The following is a 22463-nucleotide window of genomic DNA, read 5'->3' as shown; positions in this document are numbered from 1 at the left end:
GGCATCAGGAGAAGCCCCAGCCATTGCTATTTTACATAGTTGATTCAGTGAGGAAGATTGTTGTAGAACCAGGTTTCTAGACACTCAAGATTTTTGAAAATGTATAGCTGGATCACTTTTGAGTCCTTCACTTTCTATTTATTCCACACAATAAATGTGTCCAGGTATAGCGGAAGCTGATTTACCAAAAGGGTGAGATTCTAACTCAAAACGAGTCATTTTCTGTGCATCCCCCAACCACTGCTAATGCCCCTTTAGAATGAAATTCCTAGAATCCCAAAGGGAGTGAGGACACATAGCTTTGAAGTGTCTAGACTTTGTATTCTATCCTTTGTCTTAACGTATGCATGTAAGAAAAGCCCACAGAGGGTATGTTGACCCATGCCTAGAGTGATCAGTTTATTAGTGTCCATTTGCTTGATAACAGTTATCTCCATTAGATAACTACTGCTTATTGTCCCTTAATTCCTGCATGATAGTAATGGCAGAGGCTCTTCACAATCTTACTTGAGAGCAGTGGTATCACTTATTAATTGTGGGAATTATGGTATGTCCTCAAGAGACAGATAAGTCTCATAAAGGCTCATACAAGGAAGATGAAGAGTACCCTCAGAGTGAATGACCTCAGTGTTGAAGAAATAACCAAGTGTTTGCCCATATGACCTTAAAAAAGGAGTCGAAACTAGGTGTGTGTTGTGTGGCTGCCACAGTGCTCTGCAGAGCATCTTTGGTATCCACAAAACACCTGTGGTGTCAGTAAACCACGACAGGGCTGAGTTCAAGATAAAACTGCTTACCCCAGCAAGGCAGTCAACCTCACTTCTTTATCTCCTAAATAAACATAGTCTTAAAATATCAGAGACTTGTGAAAGTTAAATGATGTAAATAAGTCACCAAGCCAATCCTTCTACCTGCAAAACTATTCTTATTTATGTCAAGTCCTAACTGGAGTGGTTGGTTTGTTTGTTTGCTTGTTTGTTTTTAAAAATAAAATTCCCTGTCTGCTAAGATCAGCCTATTTTCTGGCAGGAAAAGAAAACATGGAATTATTTGGAGACTTGGGGGGAAACAGAGAGAGTGATTTCAGATTAACATTTGATCCACATCTTTTTGTTATTCACCTATTGAAAACCAAAGAACCATATTTTTATCCCTTGAACTCTAACCTCTGCTCCTTCAGGATGAATGTAGCACCTAAATCATTCAAAATCCCACATGGCTAGAAACTAATGTCCAAAATTGGGGCCAGGCTGCAGTATCTGGCTCCACGATGGTAGAAGTTATTGGAATCCCAGTACCTTTGGAGTCTGTGACGATAATCAAGGAAGAGACATTCATAAAAACTTAAGATGGGGGTAGGAGCTGTGTAAGGCGGAGGTGGGAGGATAGAGTAAGCTGATATTGGGGTGAAAAGTGAATAAATAAATTAATGAAAAAAAATAGATGGGGTTAGGAGCATAGCCAAATTTGTAGCAAGCCTGCCTAGGTCCCCAGCACCACAGAAACCAGGTGTGGTGTCCTTATAATCTTATCACTTGGGAGGTAGAAATGGGAAAGTTAGAGGTTCAAGGCTATCCATAACTATTTATGGGTTACAGGCTGGCCTGGGATACATGAGACTCTGTGTCAAGTCATAACAACCAAAACCAATTAAAATGCAATGTGAGCCTGTGCAGCCAGTAGGATGACTTGGAGAGATGAGAGAAGTTGTTGCAAGGAACAGGTCAAAGCACAGAGATGCAGCATTACCATATGATTTTTTTTTTGCAAGTTTCTCAGTGAACTCGAGTTTGTTTCACTTTTATACAATGAAGATAGTTCCAGTACTTCCCTTGTGGTGCTACTGAGAAGAGTGACCACTTCACAGGACACATACAATTAAGTGTGGACTGGTGCCATTTTTCTGTGTGCCGCACTGATTTCTGAGAAAACAGATCACACATATAAGCAGTGTTGAATCCATCTAGCTCTATTATCCTGAATACTGGGAAAGGAGTGGCCAAAGGGGAAACAAAATAGTCTGGGCTAGTACATACACTGTCCTAATCTGAAAAGCTATGAACAAGATTATTTACCTGTCTACGGAGAGATGCTCTTCTTTATTTCTTCTTAAAACAAGGATAAACAGCTTCTTGTTCACTGAGGAAGCATGCTCTGCCAATGTAACATATGAATACACCTTGATTTCAAGGTAGGCAGTCCAGTGACATTAACTAAAATGAGAATGCCTTAATTAGACCAAAGGGGAAAGCAGTAGGTGGGTTTCCTGAGTCAAATCCTCCTAGATGTGCCTCACCCAACCTGTAAGACATGGTAGCTGCATGATGTTACACAATCTACACCCCCATCAGTAGCTTGAGAATGGTGTTTAACTTAAAGGGTCATTGGGAAGATTAATGGGCTGATGTGCGTGAAAGTCCAAACTTAATGCAGAGAAATAGTGAGCATCCATCCATTTAGCAAGTATTTATGGAGCATGTACCACTCAGTGGGCTTGAAAAATAACTAGAGTAATTGGTGATCCATGGGGGTTGGGGGCAGTGGGCAGTGTGTGTCCTTAAAATACTGTCACACCATTTGTGTTATCTAATTCTGACTGTTGGGAGCTCTGGGTTGTAGATAACTAATAGTGCACTAACCCCCCCATACACACTTTTGTCTGCATTTAGTATTAATTATTAATTTTAATTACTAATAAGATATTAGTAATTACTAGTGATCAACAGTACTCTGAAAATATTTAGTGGGAAATTCTGTGTTTTCAAGAGATCACACTCACCTGACTTTTATTGTACTGTATTGTTCTATTGGATATTCTTGACATCTCTTCTTTGCCCAGTTTATAAGCTCAGCTTTACCACAGTTATCCACAAAGGAAAATGCATGGTATTTTTAGGGTGCAGGAGGGAAGACCTTGAACTATTATCCCTGAAGAAAAAATTTTTTAACTGTTTTCATCTAAATTATGTCCCACAGAGGTTTGCTTGACTCGCTAGCCTCTGTGAAAAAGTGGCCTTGTATTTGCTCATTGATTTCAGCTATCCCAATCTGCAATTGTGTCTACTGTTGGGTTTTCTTTTAAATTAATTGTAGAACCTTGAGAGTTTCCCCAGTTACGAATCAAATAAAATTATTAAACACATACTAATTTTTATATGAGGGGATGATGTAAACTTTCTTTTAGACAAGGTCCCACCAAGTGGCCCAAGTTTGCTCTGGAATTTGCTAGGCAGACATGCCTGGCCTCAAGCTTACAGCCTCCGTTCTCCCTCCGTCTCTGAGTGCTGGGATTACAGGAGTGTGCTGTCATGCCAATCTTGATTTTTAACGTTTCTGTTCAAAAATTACATATAACTTCTTGAATTCATTTTATAGTTTGAATATTAGCCCTCTATTGGATGTAGGGTTGGTAAATATCTTTTCTCAATCTGTGGGTTGCCAGTTTGTCCTATTGAAAGTGTCTTTTGTGTTACAGAAGCTTTGCAATTTTATGATGTCCCACTAGTTAATAGTTGATCTTAGAGCGTGAGCATTGGTGTTCTGTTCAAGAAATTTTCCCCTGTGCTGATGTGTTCAAGGCTCTTCCCCACTTTCTCTTCTATTAGATTCAATTTATCTAGTATTATGTGGAGGTCCTTTATCCACTTGGACATGACCTTTATATAAGGAGATAAGAATAGATCAATTTGTGTTCTTCTACATACTGACCACCAATTGAACCAGCACCATTTGTTGAAAATGCTGTCTCTTTTCTACTGGATGGTTTTGGCTTCTTTGTCAAAGATTAAGTGACCATAGGTGTATGGGCTTATTTCTGGATCTTCAATTATATTCCATTGATCTACCTGACTGCCTCTTTAAAAATACCTTTCAGTTTTTAATCACTATTGCTCTGTAGTACATCTTGAGGTCAGGGATGGTGATTTCCCCACAAGTTCTTTTCTTTTATTGTTGAGAAAAGTCTTCACTATTCTTGGTTTTCTAGTATTCCTGATGAATTTTTTTCAGTTTTTTTATTTGATATATTTTTTATTTACATTTCAAATTATTTCCCCTTTTCTGCCCCCCCCACTCCCCAAAAGTCCCATAAGCCCTCTTCCCTCCCCCTGTTCCCCAATCCACCCCTTCCCACTTCCCTATTCTGGTTTTGCCCTATACTGCTACACTGAGTCTTTCCAGAACCAGGGGCCCGAAGAATGGATACAGAAAATATGTTACATTTACACAATGGAGTACTAGTCCACTATTAAAAACAATGACTTCATAAAATGCACAGACAAATGGATGGAACTAGAAAATATGCTGAGTGAGGTGACCCAGACACAAAAGAACTCACATATTATGTACTCACTGATAAGTGACTATCATCCCCCACACTCAGAATACCCATAAGACAACCCACAAACCATATGGAGCTTAAGAAGAAAACCCAAGTGTGATGCTTCAATCCTACATAGATGGGGGAACAAAATAATCAGAGGAGGTAGAGGGAGGTAGGGAGGGACCGGAGAGGGAGAGAGGAGGGGGGAATAAATGGGGGGGGGGCAGGATCAGATATTGGAGGGACAGGAAAGAAGTACAAAGGGTCAAAAAATCGAAAATTATTAGCAATTGGGGGTAGATAATGGAGGTGAGTCACTAGAAAGTCCCAGACAGTGAAGTGAGAGGCTCTAAGGACCCAAGAGGATGACATGAACTGAAATATGCATCAAGGGGGAGATAGTAACCATAGAGACCACTTCCGGTAGGTAGGCACAACCCCCAGTTGAGGGATGGGATCACCCACCCATCTCAAAAATTTTAACCCAGAAATGTTTTTCTCCAAAGAAAAGACAGGAACAAAAAAATAGAACAGAGATAGAAGGAAAGGCCTTCCAGAGATCTCCCTACCTAGGGATCCATCCTATCTATAGTCACCAAACCCATTGCTGATGTCAGGAAGCAACTGCTTACAGGAGCCTAGTATGGCTGTTCCCTGAAAGGTTCCACTAGCACCTGACCAACATAGATGCAGATACACACAGCCAACCATAGGGCTAAGCCCAGGAACACCAATGGAAGAGCTAGGGAAAGGACTGAAGGATTGCAACCTCATAGGAAGAACAAAATCAATTAACCAGGCCATCCAGAGTTCCCAGAGACTAAACCACCAACCAAAGAATATACATGCAGCGATCCATGGCTCCAGATACATATGTAGCAGAGGATGGCCTTATCAGACATCAGTGGGAGGGGAGGCCCTTGGTCCTGTGGAGGCTTGATGCTCCAGTATAGAGGGATGCTAAAGCGGTGAGGCAGAAGGGGGTAAGGGAGTGGAGGAGCACTCTCAAAGAGAAAGGGGAGGGGGAGGGAGGAAAAAAATGGGGAGTTGTGGAGGGGTAACTGGAGGGGGGGATATTATTTGAAATATAAACGAATAAAATGATTAATAAAAATAAAGAAATAAATTAAAAAAGAAAATTACACATAAACTTAAAATAATTTTGTATTTATGCTTTTATGAACAGTTCTACTATATTGAGATTTTTCTTATGCCATTGTTTCAAGGATATTAAATTCTAACTGGATTTTCAGTTGTAAAAACATCTAAGAAAAGGTACATTTTAACCCACTGGTGCTTTAAAGCTTTTATACATTTTCTATTAGGATTCCTGATAATTCTGTTATGCTAAGAAAGCAGCTGCTATGTTGTGACAGATGTGCTTAATCAGACGAGAAGTGACTTGTGTTAATTCCCTGTAGAAACGTTCTTTAAAAGCAGAAAGATGGTTAGAACACTGGAGAGACATTAGTATATATAGATTGAAATCATCAGATTAAATTTAAAGGGAAAAAAATCACGTATATTTCTCTGCTTGCAAGATTCTTTCCCTAGCATCTTGGGCCTGGCTTGGAATGCTAATGAAGAGGCTCTGTTGGGACCAAGTGTAAGCTCACAGGCAACTTTCAGATTCTCTTTTATGCACAGTTAAGAATCTTTTCAGGTTGGAGGAGATTTCAGCTCCTGGCTGTGTCTAGTATTCTAGTGGTAGCTGCTAAGTCACTTCAACTTCTCTGGCTTCAAACCCAGTATCAGTGAGAGCTCTTTCCCCTGCCAACCTTAACGACTTATTTTCATGGGCAAAGCACTTGCAGCTACCCAGAATATAAAATATCCTTAAAAGCTCCCTTGAATGTATGTACGAAGGGTTTCTGGGATCTATTTCATGCAACAGCAATGCGTGGTCTTTACATGTCTGCAGGAATAGAGATCTTTTGAATATCCTTTGCAGATGTTCCTTATTGATTTGTAAATGGCCTTCCATGTAATAGATCAATTCCTTTAATTCTTTGGGGACGGGGCTAGTGGAAGGGCTTCTACCTTTACCTTTCCTCCCATTTAAAGTATCCCAACTGAGGATGATGGTTAACACAGAAACTTGAAATTGTTCAAGTACAGAAAATGAACATCAGTGGAGTGCTCAACCACAAATTGGAGGACATCTGTACAACACCCCCTCTCCAAGACTCAGAGATGATCATTGAGGGAGGGGCAGAAAGATCTTAAGAGCCAGAAGTTGGCAAAAATCAGAAGGGAATAGTGTTTTCTGAGCATGCCAGGAGGACCATTTGCACTGATGCACTCACAGCAGCTGTGGTTGTCTGCATAAGAGTCACAGAAGATAAAGTTACTCTATATCCTCACATGGAAGAGGAGGAGCCCTGAACCTTCATCCCTGACTAAAACTTCTATGGACTGTTGGTGGCTTCTGGAGTAGGAAGGTTCTGGTAGCAAACTATGCCCCTATGGATGCCCCAAACCCAGGAGTATATGGACAGCACAGATTGAGTTGATGGGTGTTCTTTTTAAATGGCATTTGGGATGGTATGGAGGTACGACAGATCTGTAAGAACTCAACAGAGGGAGCTGGAGATGAGTATGATCAAGTGACAATGTATGAATTTCTCAGAGAATCAATAAAATATTTTAAAATAGGCTAGTGATATTCATGTCCATAAATTATTACAGTTCTGCTTATACTATGGAGTAAAGATAAAGTACTTTATATTTATCAATCTTCTTTTAATGTGACTCTATGCATTTAGTAGCACATACCTATCTGGTTCTGATTTCTCTGAGCTCTTCCACCTCTTTATCTTTTTGCAATTGTTTAGTTATTGGTAATTCCCCATAAGTATGTGATTTACAAGTGTCAAAGGAAATGGGATGATAACATATGTAATGCATCAATGAAAAACATTAGTACATTCTCCAGTATCACTAGTATAAGTAAGTATATTCAGTATGACCACACAAGATGAGGCGATATTTAACTGCAACTCTGAATGTTTCTCATTGTCACCACCCTTCCTCGAGGTCTTCTGGTCTGTTTGTCTCTATGTCTGTATTCTGTGCTACTTTGTGCATTCAGTGGCTCCTCGTGCATTTTGTCATATCTACATAGTAAAATACCAGGCTGTAGTACATGAAGTAGCTCTTATAATGTTTCAATAATAGCATTTATTTTTATTCTTACTTCTTTTAAACAGAAGGCTTATTCTCTACTTATTCACTAACCTTTCAAAAAATTCTAAACGTTCTTAAACCAAGAGTCCTGGGCTTATGTTCCTTGATTTGGAAGTTATAATAGAGTTCTCAAGTTGGAAAAGACATTCAATGACATCCAAACTTTGTTGAGCCAATGGGAAAAAAATCTCTTTTTTTGAGACAGAAACCCAGAAATTATGAAAACAGACATCAAAATATTGACATTATCTCTAATACTTTTTATTGACTGCTGTTTGAATCTTTAGATAAATGAATTCCTAAGGTGATTTTTTTTTCTCCATATCAGGCATCTCATCACTGAAATTCAGTTCAAGGCAAAAAAAAAAATGATTATCTCAAGACGCATGTCAGGACAGAATGTGGTGTGCTGGTCTAAGCACATGCCAACTAGAGGCTAGGAAAAGGCCCAGGAACATTAGTCAGGGAGTCTCTCTCCATCAAATTAGAGATGGGTGTCACTCGAACAATGCACCCAGATAACTCCCAGCCTCTTCCTTCCCACTGCCCATGGTGGATGACCACCCTGTCTTTGCTTGAACATCTCTGGGATACACATTTTATCATTTTAAACAACAGCCTGCTCTTGTTCAGTAATTTGAATTTTCTGGTAGTTCTGATCCTGGTGGCTACAGAATTTGATTTGCTTCATTCTGCAGAGCCTGGATGCTGGAGGCATGGTAGACAGTATTGGGGTTTTATATCCGCTCTACTATCATAAATCTTCCTCTACTTGGATAATCCCAGTTTGCCTTCTGCCTAAGGCTGAAATACCACGTGCTATAGAAAAACTTCCTTAGGTCTCATTTGCATTAGATATTACATCCTGAGACTCTATGGCTAGAAATGTTGACAACCAAAAACTTTATGTATTACTAACTTCTTCTTGACTGAGATACACTCATGATCTTGTTTTGGGTTTCCGGTGTAGAAACCATTTCTAATGAAAGCCATGGATGACTATCTTGCTTACAAATTCTTCTTCATAACTTACCAACCATGGCCTATCTCTCAATTTTTACTTTCTTGGAGGACTGTTGATTAAATATCCCAAAGGCTTCTTTCCAAGCTCCTTGGTTACCTTTTCTTCATTCCTACCAGCATTTATCGACTATAGAAATGAATGGATTTTGCAATGACATTTCATACATGTACATAACAATGATCATCTTCACTCCTCTATCATGGATTCCAGCTCTCCCTTCCCACAGTTCCCCTACCTCCACCTAGTACTGTTCACATGTCTATGCTTTTAGAGATGCCCGCTTGATGTTGAATAACAACTTGGAGGCCTAATCCCTTGGGATGACATTGTCTGTCTCTCAGGAGTTACTAATTACCCACAGTCCTTCATCTAGGTATGGGCCCTTGCGAAAGTTTCCCTACCCTTATTGGCACCCAGACCCAGAGAGACAACACAAGTTCTCCCTTATTTGTGGTTCCAAGCTTGAAACCATTAGATGTGGTTGTATAACCAGGAGTAACCACAGACACTAGGAAAGTAAAAAGAGATGGCATGGGAGGAGAAGAACCCTAGAGAGAGCAATGCAGGTTGCAGCCCTTCCTTTACAAATGTTCTTTCTTCTTGTGCTTTGAGAAGCTATGAACTGCTGGATAAGATTTCTCTGAAGCATTTCCACTCCACCTCGTCTGTGTGCTTCTCACTTCTCCGCTTGCAGAAGGCCTTCCATTGCTTCCCTCCACAAACAACCTTTCTGACTCTGCTTCAGCCAGACATGCCTTAGACCCTGTCGCTATTGGAAATTACAGCCGTATTAGAAAAAAAAGAAAAAGACATTATTCAAATGAGGTAAATTTCCATTAAAGAAGTTAAGAAAGAAAGAACAAACTAGAGGTTCCGCGATCCTAGCGATGAAGCAGCTGTCCTGCTAGGAACGGACATTGAGTGTGGTCCATCGAACTCACATGCCATCCTGTCAGAGTGGATAAACCTTCTGAGATAGTAGATACTGGAGACAAAGTGTAGGTGAAGCTTATTGCTGAGAGATGAAAAATGATAGAATAAAAGTGTCCCTGACCATGAAAGTTGTCCACCAAGGAACTGGGAAAGACCTAAGTTCCAAAAAAAATGTTATTGAGCATGAAGAGAGGCGCAGATGGTCCTTCGGGATTACACTGGGCAGGAGATCACCCTTGAGGCCATCCTCAAGAAGTGTGGCTGCAAAGGCCACTTAGCAAAGGACTGTTTCATGCAGCCAGGTGGAACCAAGTATTCTCTGATCACTGAAGAAGAAGAGGAAAAATGGGAGGTAAAGGCAGAAGGATTTGAGAAGCCTGATCACACAAAGAATTCTTCCGGGAAGAGAAAGAAGGAAAAGAAGAAAAGGAAACATAGAGACAGGAAGTCATCTGACTGTGACAGCTCTGACTCTGAGAGTGGCAAGGGCAAGAACGTGAGGCATTCATCACAGGACAGCAAGGAGAAGGAGGAGGAGGAGGAAGGGAGGAGGAGGAGAAGGAGAGAAGGAGGAGGGGAGGAGGAGAAGGAGGAGGAGGAGAAGGAGAGGAGGAGGAGAAGGAGGAGAAGCAGGAGGAGGAGGAGGAGCAGGAGGAGGAGGAGAAGGAGGAAGAGGAGAAGGAGGAGGAGAAGGAGGAAAAGGAGGAGCAGGAGGAGAAGGAGGAAAAGGAGGAGCAGGAGGAGGAGAGGAGAAGAAGTAGGAGGAGGAGGAGCAGAAGGAGAAGAAGAAGGAGGAGAAGGAGGATGGAACAAGCAGCAGAAGCCCTGGCTCCTGCAAAGATTCACTAGGGACAATGTGGCTTCCTACCCCACTGACTTTGTCCCCATGATCTCAGATGGCTTTTCCTCATGCACCAAGCAGATTGGGGTGCTGCAGGGTCCCCAGCATGTTTTCCCTTGTTGCTTCTGATCCTTTGCAAGTGACCCCTGCAACCATTGCATTCACTAGCTCAGTTTCTTCATTCAACAGAAAGTTCTAGTCCCACCCTGCTGCTGCTGCCTGAGCTGGATTCATCTGTGGGAGTCCATGCTAGAGCCACAGGTGCTGCTGTGGAGGTGAGCCTGGCTGTGGCAGAGCAGCCCGTACCTGCCTGCTGTCTGGGGCAGTTAGGTCCCAGACCTAACTTAGCCAGGACCTGTACTCCATTGTCTGCTGAACCAGAGATCTGAAGCCAAGGTCATTGTTCTGCATCCTATCTATCACAGTGTGAGTGACTGGATCCATCTCAGGCCTCTGCTTAAATTCCTTGCATAAATAGAAATGTGTTTGGTTTGGAAAGAAAGAAAGGAAGGAAGGAAGAAGAAAGAAAGAAAGAAAGAAAGAAAGAAAGAAAGAAAGAAAGAAAGAAAGAAGAGAGAGAGAGAGAGAGAGAGAGAGAGAAGAAAGAAAGAAAGAAAGAAAGAAAGAAAGAAAGAAAGAAAGAAAGAAAGAAAGAAAGAAAGAAAGAAAGAAAGAAAGAGAGAGAGAGAGAGAACACACTAATGCCAGAGTAGAAGGACAGAAATCATACATGAGAGCTGAAAATAATGAAGCAGAAAATGTGTGCACCAGAAAAATTTACAAAGATAGTCCTTTGAAAACATAGCAAAATTGACAAATACCTAACTAGACTAAACAAGAAAAAATACAGTACTCCAGAAAGTGATTTATCACTAAATTTTCTATACCTTAGAAGATAATTTCATACGATTATGTAATGAAGTAAATGCACTATTATTATATGATACCATAGCATGTGCTTATTCCAATACATCTAGTAGCATATGAGAAATGGGCAAACATGCTTATGCTAATACATTTAATAGCATAAAGGAATGTGCAAATTTCCCCAAAATTCTTAATTTAAAACTGACTCAAGAAAGAAAGACAAAATAAGTAGCCAAATATTTCTTAGTCAATTAAATTTATACTTACAACCTTTCACAAAATTACATCTGAACCCACAAAGTTCACTCAACAAATTCAAACAGTTGGTAATACTAAATATTCCCAAATCACTGCAGGAAGTACAAGGAGACCTAATCTCAGAATACCTATTACCAAAACAAGAAAACAGTATATAAGAATGCTACAGGCTATCCTACTATATGTAATCATATAATCAATAAAGTTCTAAAAATTCTTGAGGAAATGTGAATTCAATCTTGCCTATTGAAAACATCATACATTGATGACACAGTCCACAGGGAAAAGGTCTTTGAAGAAATGTTATCAGATTTTTGAGGTTAGTGAGGTAAGGCTAAGGAGACAGTACTAAAGCTCTACTCCTGTAGAATAGGTAGAAATGCCATTTTTCCTCTTTCTTTTTTTCCCTCTGTTTAGTGTGGTTGTTGAAGATCTCACAATGCTGCTCAAAGAATCAAATATACTTTCATTGCAATAAATGTGGAATTAAATTGACAAAATTCAACACTTATTCATGATAAAAATTTCTTACCTATAGAATAAATAAAATTTTTATGGAAAAGTATTTGCAATAAGCCTTTAGCTAATAGTTTAAAAATAGATATTTTTCTTCTATAACTCAGAGCAAAAGAAGTACAGTTGTTCTTCCTTTCTACAAAATATATACTAGAGACCATGAATGGGAAATAAAATAAGTAAAATAATTAAAGGCACAAGGATTATAAAGGAAGAAGTAAAACTCTTTTATTTCCCTGGTGATACCTTATTAGTAATATTTATTAAAGGATATAAATGTTGACATTATCAAGGACACAAATAATTGAGAGAAAATCTCACAAGAATTAATAACTTAATGTTAGAAATGTTCAGAAAATAAGATTAACATATAAAATTAATAGAATATATAGGACTAGTTGCAGAACTACAAAACATTGCCAAGAAAACTGAAAGTCTGAATAAATGGTTACATATACCACATCCATGCATTAAAATTCTTTTTTTATTCATTGTTAAGGGTTTTATTTTATTTTTTTATATTCTTTGTTTACATTCCAAATGATTTTTCCTTTCCCAGTTCCCCCCTCCCCATAAGTCCCATAAGCCCTCTTCCCTCTGCCCATTCCCCAATCACCTCCCTCCTTCTTCTCTGTTCTGGTACTCCCCTACAATGCTGCATCAAGCCTTTCCAGGACCAGTGACCTCTCCTTCCTACTTATTGGGAATCATTTGATAATACATTAAAATTCTTAACACTAAAATAATGTCTATTTTCTTCAGTGTGGTGGTTTTGTGTGTGTGTGTGTGTGTCTGTGTCTGTGTGTGTGTGTCTGTGTGTGTGTGTGTGTTCATATACGCATGTATGTTTCAAAATCCCAGCAGGTATTTTAAGAGAAATAAACGCATTGATTTCAAAATGTGTTTAGAAATTCAAAGAAGCTATAGGAGTGAAAACAATTTAAAAAGAGGGTTTTGGGGACTTGCCCACTTGACTTCAAGACTCACTAAGGTGAACTATTTTGTACTGGAATAAGGACTGGCTTGTAGACCAAATACAAGAGGTAGAAGAGAATAGAAGATCACAAAGTGTACTTACATGTGTGGCCAAGTGTATTTCTTTTTTTATTATCTATATGCTTTATTTACATTTCAAATGTTGTTGACTTTCCTGATTTCTCCCCTGAAAATCCCCTAACCCATCCCCCCTCCCCCTGCTCACCAATCCACCCCCCCACTTCCCTGTCCTGGCATTCCTCTATACTGGGGACATCTAGCCTTCTCAGAACAAGGCCTCTCCTCCCTTTGATGTCCAACAAGGCAATCCTCTGCTGCATATGCATCTGGAGTCATGGGTCCCTCCATGTGTACTCTTTGGTTGATGGTTTGGTTGAGAGTCCCTGGGAGCTCTCGGGGGGGGGGGGGGGGGGGGGGTACTGGGAGGTTCATATTGTTGTTCCTCCTATGGCGCTGCAAACATCTTCAGCTCCTTGAGTTCTTTCTCTAGCTTCTCCATTGGTGACCCTGTGCTCAGTTTAATGGTTGGCTGAGAGTGTCCACCTCTGAATTTGTCAGGCACTGGCAGAGCCTCCCAGGTGACAGCTATATCAGGTTCCTGTCAGCAAGCACTTGTTGGCATTCATAATAGTGTCCAGGTTTTGTAACTGTATATGGGATGGGTCCCTAGATGGGGCAGTCTCTAGAGGGTCTTTCCCTCAGTTTCTGACTTTCAAAAATAATATGAGAGAGACAGACAGACAGACAGACAGACAGACAGATGGAGCCACAGAGACACAGAAATGGAGGAAGAAAGGGAAGGAAAGAAGGAAGAAGGGACGAAGGAAGGAAGGAAGGAAGGAAGGAAGGAAGGAAGGAAGGAAGGAAGGAAGGAAGGAAGGAAGGAAGGAAGGAAGGAAGGAAAGAAGGAAGGAAGGAAGGAAGGAAGGGAAGGAGAGAAGGAAGGAGAGGGACAGGGAGAAGGAGAGAGGTGGGGAGGATAGCTCAGTTAGTAAATTACTTGTTTATTAAGCTTGAGGACTTAAGTTTAACTCCCAGGACCCACATAAACTAGTCAGTGTGGCATATCCCTGCAGTCCCAACTCCAGGGGGAAGAGAGACAGAAGAATCCCTGAGCTTACTGACCATCAAAAAACAAGGATGGTTTTATTTGGACTTACGACTCCAAAGATATAAGAGTCAATGACCATCACTGCAGGGAAACCGTAGGCATGGAGGCTGGAACAGCAGACTGGTAGCCGCATCATGCACCCCAATCTCAGTCATCTCCTCTTCTCTCCATATCTGCCCTCCACCCTCGCAACCTATGCCCCAATTAGAGAAAATAAATCTCATTATGGAAGCTGTAGTATGTCACAGTGTGTGCCACGGTATTCCTTTTTGTCCTCCCTTCTTTACATGAAAATGTTTATTGTAATGACACCATGGTCTGGTATGAGGCCTCTGCCTTCTGCTATTCTTACAATACAGGAACCTAGGTGGGACTCCTCTGCGATATTGTGTTGTTGTCATGAACATCCTTGTGTCATGAACATCCTGTAGTTTTAGGTTTGTAGGCCTAGCCTCTTTGTGAACTGTAGCAGTTTATCCATGGGATAAATGTTGTGGTAGGTCAATTCAAATCCCTAGATCTTGGCCTGAGTGGTATCTGATCTGGTCAGCCCACCAGTTCTCCAACTCTCATGCTCTTGGGGTCAGCTCACCCCAGCTCACCAGCAACCCCAGCAACTATGGCCAGCTCTACCCTGCCACCCAGATGAAGTGCTAGGCCTGTTCTCCCAATATTGTAGCAGGTGAGGGACATAGCCAGCTCTCCACACTTTCATGACCATAAGGCCAGCTCTCACACCTGCCATAGATGCCAAGGAGCAAGAGGAGGGAGGAATTCAGGCCACTGCACAGCAGACAAGAGGCAGGGCCAGCTCTCCTGTGCTCACACCCTCCTCCGGGCCAGCTCACCTGCCACCCCCTAGGCAGGGCCAGCTCTATGCGGCTCAGGTAAGGTTCAAAGCCTACTCCTCCAAGTGCTGCAGCAAGTGAGGGGAAACACTTCTAGCACATTTTAAGCCATAAGAAGCAGAGATTGGGTACTAGGAATGGCAAGAAGCTTTGAAACCTCAGGGGACACACTTCTAGCAAGGCCACACCTTCTAAACCTGCATGAACAGTGCCACCAACTAGTGAGGAAACATTCAAACCTCTGAGCCTAGAGGAGGGGCCTGTGCATCCAAATAACCACACTGTCTCAAAAAACTAAAAGTAGAAAGTGAGAAGACACCTAGTGTTAACCCCTGGTCTCCATGTATGTGCACATATGTATACATACACTAACACATAGAGACACTTAAACACAGATTATATCAAAGTCAGTAAGAAAGACTGATTTTATTAATAAGTGGTATTTAAAAATGCTGTAAGTAAACTTCAACCCCTATCATAATACCTAAATGTAAAACCTAACTCTATAAAATTCCTAGAAGGGCCGGGCGGCGGCAGCGGCGGCGGCGGCAGCAGCGGCAGCAGTGGCTGCTCCAGCTGAAGGGCCATCAGCAGTGGAACCAAGGCGTCACAGGGACCAGTTAGGCCCTGCGCCCACGACCACTGACCTTCGCTGACCAGCCGGACAGCAAGCAGCTGCAGTTGTGCGGCGCCTTTCCTGCACGGAGGCCACTTCAGAACTCGGCCTCCCACCAGTCAGGAGAGGAGGATCCATCTTGGTTCCGTACTCCAGGAATCGGACAGACTGAGGTACACAAACATAATCCGAGGCCAACACCGCGGTGGTCTGAGCCCGACGGGCGTTGGCCTGCACCCAGGCCCTGGGCGGGTCGGGGGGCCATCGGGGTGCCAACCCAACCAGGAGGTTTTTTGCCCAGGCCTGCGAGCGCGCCGCCGCCATTTTGCCTGCAGGACGACAGAGAGCTCAGGCGGGCAGACCTGTAACAGGCATAGCCTAAGGCTAACAAAGCGGGGGTCCAGGCCCCAAAAGGCACAGGACTGACCCCAAGAACTGGGCGGCTTGGTGGGCCATCTGTGAGTCAACCCGCCCAGGTGATTGTTAGCAAAGCAGACTCTCCCAGCGCTTTCAGGGAGCGCGGGCACACACGCCCGCCATCCTAGTCACCTGGCAAACCCAATTAACAGTCAAAGCCGTAGGGGAACTTTGCTCGGACCTTGGCCTCCCAGGCTTTTGCCTGGACTCAGGGACTGGGCGGCCAGGCTAACCTTGTGTGCGACAGCCCGGTTGGCAGATCGGCTGCCCAGCGGAGTGAGCGGAACTCAGGGGAGGTCACAGTAGCATACACCGTCAGCACTCCCTGGGAGTGCACACGGGCTCCATCTGCTCCACAGACACAATCTGGGGCAAGGCCTCAGGCAGAAGCCCTTAGCTCTACTCTCTCCGCTTCCGGATCCAGATCAGTCTGGGCGGCAGCATTACATCTCCAAGTCCTGCAAGTGGCTAGCTGGGCTTCCAGGCGGCCAGCTGGGAGAAGTCAGTGTGCTCCAGTGAATCCAGCGGGCCCCAGCGGGAGCCTTCGGGTGCCTGCTTTGGGATCTGAACAGCCTGGACAGCAGCACACTGTCTACAAGCAGTGCAGGAGGTAAGCTGTGCACCAGAGGCCAACTGGGAAGGGGCAGCTTGCACTGGTGAGTCCAGCACTGACAAGATAAACTAACACCAGTGAGATCTAGATGGCAAAAGGCAAACGCAGGAACGTCACTAACAGAAATCAAGGCAATATGGCAACATCTGAACCCAATTCTCCTCTACCAACATGTCCTGGATACCCCATCACACCAGTAAAACAAGATTTGGATTTAAAATCACTGGTCATGATGCTGGTACAGGAACACATGAAGGTCATACAGAAAGAAATTCAGGAGACAATGGATCAAAAGTTAGAAGCCCTTGCAAGGGAAACACAAAAATCATTGAAAGAAATCCAGGAGAATACAAAAGCCAACAAGGAGGAAATGCAAAAAACACTTAAAGAAATACAGGAGAACTTTGCTCAACAGGCTGAGGTCATGAAAGACGAAACACAAAAATCTCTTAAAGAAATACAGGAGAACTTTGGTCAACAGGCTGAGCTCATGAAAGAGAAAACACAAAAATCTCTTAAAGAATTACAGGAAAACACAAACATGCAAGTGAAGGAGCTAAGCAAAACCATCCAGGATCTAAAATCAGAAGTAGAAACAACTAAGAAAACTCAAAGGGAGACAACTTTGGAGATAGAAAGCCTTGGGAAGAAATCAGGGGACAGAGATACAAATATCAACAACAGAATACAAGAGATAGAAGAAAGAATCTCAGATGCTGAAGATTCCATAGAAACCATGGACTCAACAGTTAAAGAAAATGCAAAATGCAAAAAGCTTGTAACCCAAAATATCCAGGAAATCCAGGACACAATGAGAAGACCAAACCTAAGGATTATAGGCATAGAGGAGAGTGAAGATTTACAACTTAAAGGGCCAGCAAATATCTTCAATAAAATTATGGAAGAAAACTTCCCTAACCTAAAGAGAGAGATGCCCATGAATATACAAGAAGCCTACAGAACTCCAAACAGACTGGACCAGAACAGAAATACTTCCCGTCACATAATAATCAAAACACCAAATGTTCTAAACAAAGAAAGAATACTAAAGGCAGTAAGAGAAAAAGGCCAAGTAACATATAAAGGAAGACCTATCAGAATCACAGCAGACTTTTCACCTGAGACTATGAAGGCTAGAAGGTCCTGGGCAGATCTCATGCAGACTCTAAGAGAACACAAATGCCAACCAAAACTACTATATCCAGCAAAACTCTCAATCACCATAGATGGAGAAACTAAGATATTTCATGACAAAACCAAGTTTACCCAATATCTATCCACAAACCCGGCCCTAAAAAGGATAATAGGAGGACAACACCAATACAAGGAGGGAAACTTCACCCTGGAAAAAGCAAGATAGTAACCTTTCATCAAACCCAAAAGAAGTTAAGCAATCAAATTTAAAAAATAACGTCAAAAATGATAGGAAGTAACAATCACTATTCCTTAATATCTCTTAACATCAATGGACTCAATGCCCCAATAAAAAGACACAGACTAACTGAATGGATACGTAAACAGGACCCTACATTTTGCTGCTTACAGGAAACACACCTCAGGGTCAAAGACAAACACTACCTTAGAGTAAAAGGCTGGAAGACAATTTTACAAGCAAATGGTCTCAGGAAACAAGCTGGAGTAGCCATTTTAATATCAGATAAAATTGACTTTCAACCCAAAGTCATCAAAAGAGACCCTGAGGGACACTTCTTGCTGGTCAAAGGAAAAATACAAAAAGAAGAACTGACAATCCTGAACATCTATGCCCCAAATGTAAGGGCACCCTCTTTTGTAAAAGAAACTTTATTAAAACTAAAAGCACACATTGCACCTAACACAATAATTGTGGGTGACCTCAACACTGCACTTTCCTCAATGGACCGATCAGGAAAACAGAAACTAAACAGGGACACAATGAAACTAATTGAAGCTTTGGACCAATTAGATTTAACAGATATATATAGAACATTCTATCCTAAAACAAAAGAATATACCTTTTTCTCAGCACCTCATGGTACCTTCTCCAAAATCGACCATATAATTGGTCACAAGACAGACCTCAACAAATATAAGAAGATCGAACTAATCCCATGCCTCCTATCTGATCACTATGGAGTAAAAGTGGTCTTCAATAGCAACAGAAACAACAGAAAGCCCACATACACGTGGAAACTGAACAATACTCTACTCAATGATACCTTGGTCAAGGAAGAAATAAAGAAAGAAATTAAAGACTTTTTAGAACACAATGAAAATGAAAACACAACATACCCAAATCTATGGGACACAATGAAAGCAGTGCTAAGAGGAAAACTCATAGCCCTGAGTGCCTCCAAAAAGAAAATGGAGAGAGCATACATTACCAGCTTAATGACACACCTGAAAGCCCTGGAACAAAAAGAAGCTATTTCGCCCAGGAGGAGTAGAAGGCAGGAAATCATCAAACTCAGGGCCGAAATCAATCAAGTAGAAACAAAGAGAACCATACAAAAAATCAACAATACCAGGAGCTGGTTCTTTGAGAAAATCAACAAGATAGATAAACCCTTAGCCAGAATGACCAAAGGGCACAGAGAAAGTATCCAAATTAACAAACTTAGAAATGAAAAGGGAGATATAACAACGGAAACTGAGGAAATCCAAAAAATCATCAGATCCTACTACAAGAGCCTATACTCAACACAACTGGAGAATCTGGAGGAAATGGACAATTTTCTTCACAGATACCAAATACCAAAATTAAATCAGGACCAACTAGACCATCTAAACAGTCCCATAATGCCTAAAGAAATAGAAGGAGTCATAGAAAGTCTTCCAACCAAAAAAAGCACAGGACCAGATGGCTTCAGTGCAGAATTCTACCAGACCTTCAAAGAAGAGTTAACACCAATACTCTTCAAACTATTCCACAAAATAGAAACAGAAGGAACACTACCCAATTCCTTCTACGAAGCCACAATTACGCTGATACCAAAGCCACACAAAGATCCAACAAAGAAAGAGAACTTCAGACCAATTTCCCTTATGAACATCGATGCAAAAATACTCAATAAAATTCTTGCCAACCGAATCCAAGAACACATCAAAACGATCATCCACCATGATCAAGTAGGCTTTATCCCAGGAATGCAGGGTTGGTTCAATATACGGAAATCCATCAATACAATCCACTACATAAACAAACTCAAAGAACAAAACCACATGGTCATTTCATTGGATGCTGAAAAAGCATTTGACAAAATTCAGCATCCCTTCATGCTTAAAGTCTTGGAGAGAACAGGAATTCAAGGCCCATACCTAAACATAGTAAAAGCAATATACAGCAAACCGGTAGCCAGCATCAAACTAAATGGAGAGAAACTTGAAGCAATCCCACTGAAATCAGGGACCAGACAAGGCTGCCCCCTTTCTCCTTATCTTTTCAATATTGTACTTGAGGTACTAGCTCGGGCAATTCGACAACATAAGGAGGTCAAAGGGATACAAATTGGAAAGGAAGAAGTCAAACTATCATTATTTGCAGACGACATGATCGTCTACCTAAGTGACCCAAAGAACTCCACTAGAGAGCTCCTACAGCTGATAAACAACTTCAGCAAAGTGGCAGGTTATAAAGTCAACTCAAGCAAATCAGTGGCCTTCCTATACTCAAAGGATAAGCAGGCTGAGAAAGAAATTAGGGAAATGACCCCCTTCACAATAGCCACAAACAGTATAAAATATCTTGGGGTGACTCTTACCAAACATGTGAAAGATCTGTATGACAAGAACTTCAAGACTCTGAAGAAGGAAATGGAAGAAGACCTCAAAAAATGGGAAAACCTCCCATGCTCATGGATCGGCAGAATCAATATAGTTAAAATGACCATTTTGCCTAAAGCACTATACAGATTCAATGCAATACCCATCAAAATCCCAACTCAATTCTTCACAGAGCTAGAAAGAGCAATTATCAAATTCATCTGGAACAACAAAAAACCCAGGATAGCTAAAACTATTCTCAGCAACAAAAGGAAATCTGGGGGAATCAGTATCCCTGACCTCAAGCAATACTACAGAGCAATAGTGTTAAAAACTGCATGGTATTGGTACAGTGACAGGCAGGAGGATCAATGGAACAGGATTGAAGATCCAGAAATGAACCCACACACCTATGGCCACTTGATCCTCGACAAAGAGGCTGAAAACATCCAATGGAAAAAAGATAGCCTTTTCAACAAATGGTGCTGGTTCAACTGGAGGTCAGCATGCAGAAGAATGCGAATTGATCCATCCTTGTCTCCTTGTACTAAGCTCAAATCCAAATGGATCAAGGACCTCCACATAAAGCCAGACACTCTGAAGCTAATAGAAAAAAAACTGGGGAAGACCCTTGAGGACATCGGTACAGGGAGAAAGTTTCTGAACAGAACACCAATAGCGTATGCTCTAAGAGCAAGAATTGACAAATGGGACCTCATAAAATTACAAAGTTTCTGTAAGGCAAAGGACACCATCAAGAGGACAAATCGGCAACCAACAAATTGGGAAAAGATCTTCACCAATCCTACATCAGATAGAGGGCTAATATCCAATATATATAAAGAACTCAAGAAGTTAGACTCCAGAAAACCAAACAACCCTATTAAAAAATGGGGTACAGAGTTAAATAAAGAATTCTCACCTGAAGAACTTCGGATGGCGGAGAAGCATCTTAAAAAATGCTCAACTTCATTAGTCATTAGGGAAATGCAAATCAAAACAACCCTAAGATTTCATCTTACACCAGTCAGAATGGCTAAGATTAAAAATTCAGGAGACAGCAGGTGTTGGAGAGGGTGTGGAGAAAGAGGAACACTCCTCCACTGCTGGTGGGGTTGCAAATTGGTACAACCACTCTGGAAATCAGTCTGGCGGTTCCTCCGAAAACTGGGCACCTTACTTCCAGAAGATCCTGCTATACCACTCCTGGGCATATACCCAGAAGACTCCCCACCATGTAATAAGGATACATGTTCTACTATGTTCATAGCAGCCCTATTTGTAATTGCCAGATGCTGGAAAGAACCCAGGTATCCCTCAACAGAAGAGTGGATGCAAAAAATGTGGTATATCTACACAATGGAGTACTATTCAGCCATTAGAAACAATGAATTCATGAAATTCTTAGGCAAATGGATGGAGCTAGAGAATATCATACTAAGTGAGGTAACCCAGACTCAAAAGGTGAATCATGGTATGCACTCACTAATAAGTGGATATTAACCTAGAAAACTGGAATACCCAAAACATAATCCACACATCAAATGAGGTACAAGAAGAAAGGAGGAGTGGCCCCTGGTTCTGGAAAGACTCAGTGAAACAGTATTCAGCAAAACCAGAACGGGGAAGTGGGAAGGGGTGGGTGGGAGGACAGGGGAAGAGAAGGGGGCTTGCGGGACTTTCGGGGAGTGGGGGGGCTAGAAAAGGGGAAATCATTGGAAATGTAAATAAATTATATCGAATAAAAAAAAATTAAAAAAAAAAATTCCTAGAAGACATAATAGGAGAGAAAAATCTTTATATCCTTGGAGAGAGATGCAGATTCACTAGCAAGTGCCCCAAAGGACAACTTGAGGAGAAATTGACAAACTTATCAAAGTTTGACCTCCTGCTCTTCTGAGCACATCAAGGCAGTGAAGGGACCAAGTCACACACAAGAAGGAAGTCTTTTTTAAAGAGTACTTACAATTCAGTTCATGAGACACGCTAGGGGAGCGGAAGACTCTTTGAAGAGAGGAAGTGGACCAAATGAGGACACGGGGATGGGAGAGGGAGTGGGGAAAGGGGAGAGAAAGAAAAAAGTAAAATAGCGGAAGTGCTTGAACGTGCCAGAGGGAAGCCCATCCCTCTGTGTGTTAAGTTTAAAATTTTAATTTCAACTTTTTCCTGTCAAAA

The 22463-nt window shown here is 41.7% G+C and overlaps 1 protein-coding gene and 1 pseudogene across 1 annotated transcript in view; both read left to right on the top strand.

The window, feature by feature from the left end:
* The window catches only part of Samd12 (sterile alpha motif domain containing 12), a 398111-nt gene that overhangs the window by 188750 nt on the left and 186898 nt on the right, over window positions 1–22463 (top strand). The gene's annotated exons all lie outside the window — the stretch shown is intronic.
* LOC127668076 (zinc finger CCHC domain-containing protein 17-like) lies at window positions 4625–10952 on the top strand (annotated as a pseudogene).

Source organism: Apodemus sylvaticus, chromosome 17 (assembly GCF_947179515.1).
Source record: "Apodemus sylvaticus chromosome 17, mApoSyl1.1, whole genome shotgun sequence".
NCBI lineage: Eukaryota > Metazoa > Chordata > Mammalia > Rodentia > Muridae > Apodemus > Apodemus sylvaticus.
This window is presented reverse-complemented; position numbering and strand designations above follow the sequence as displayed.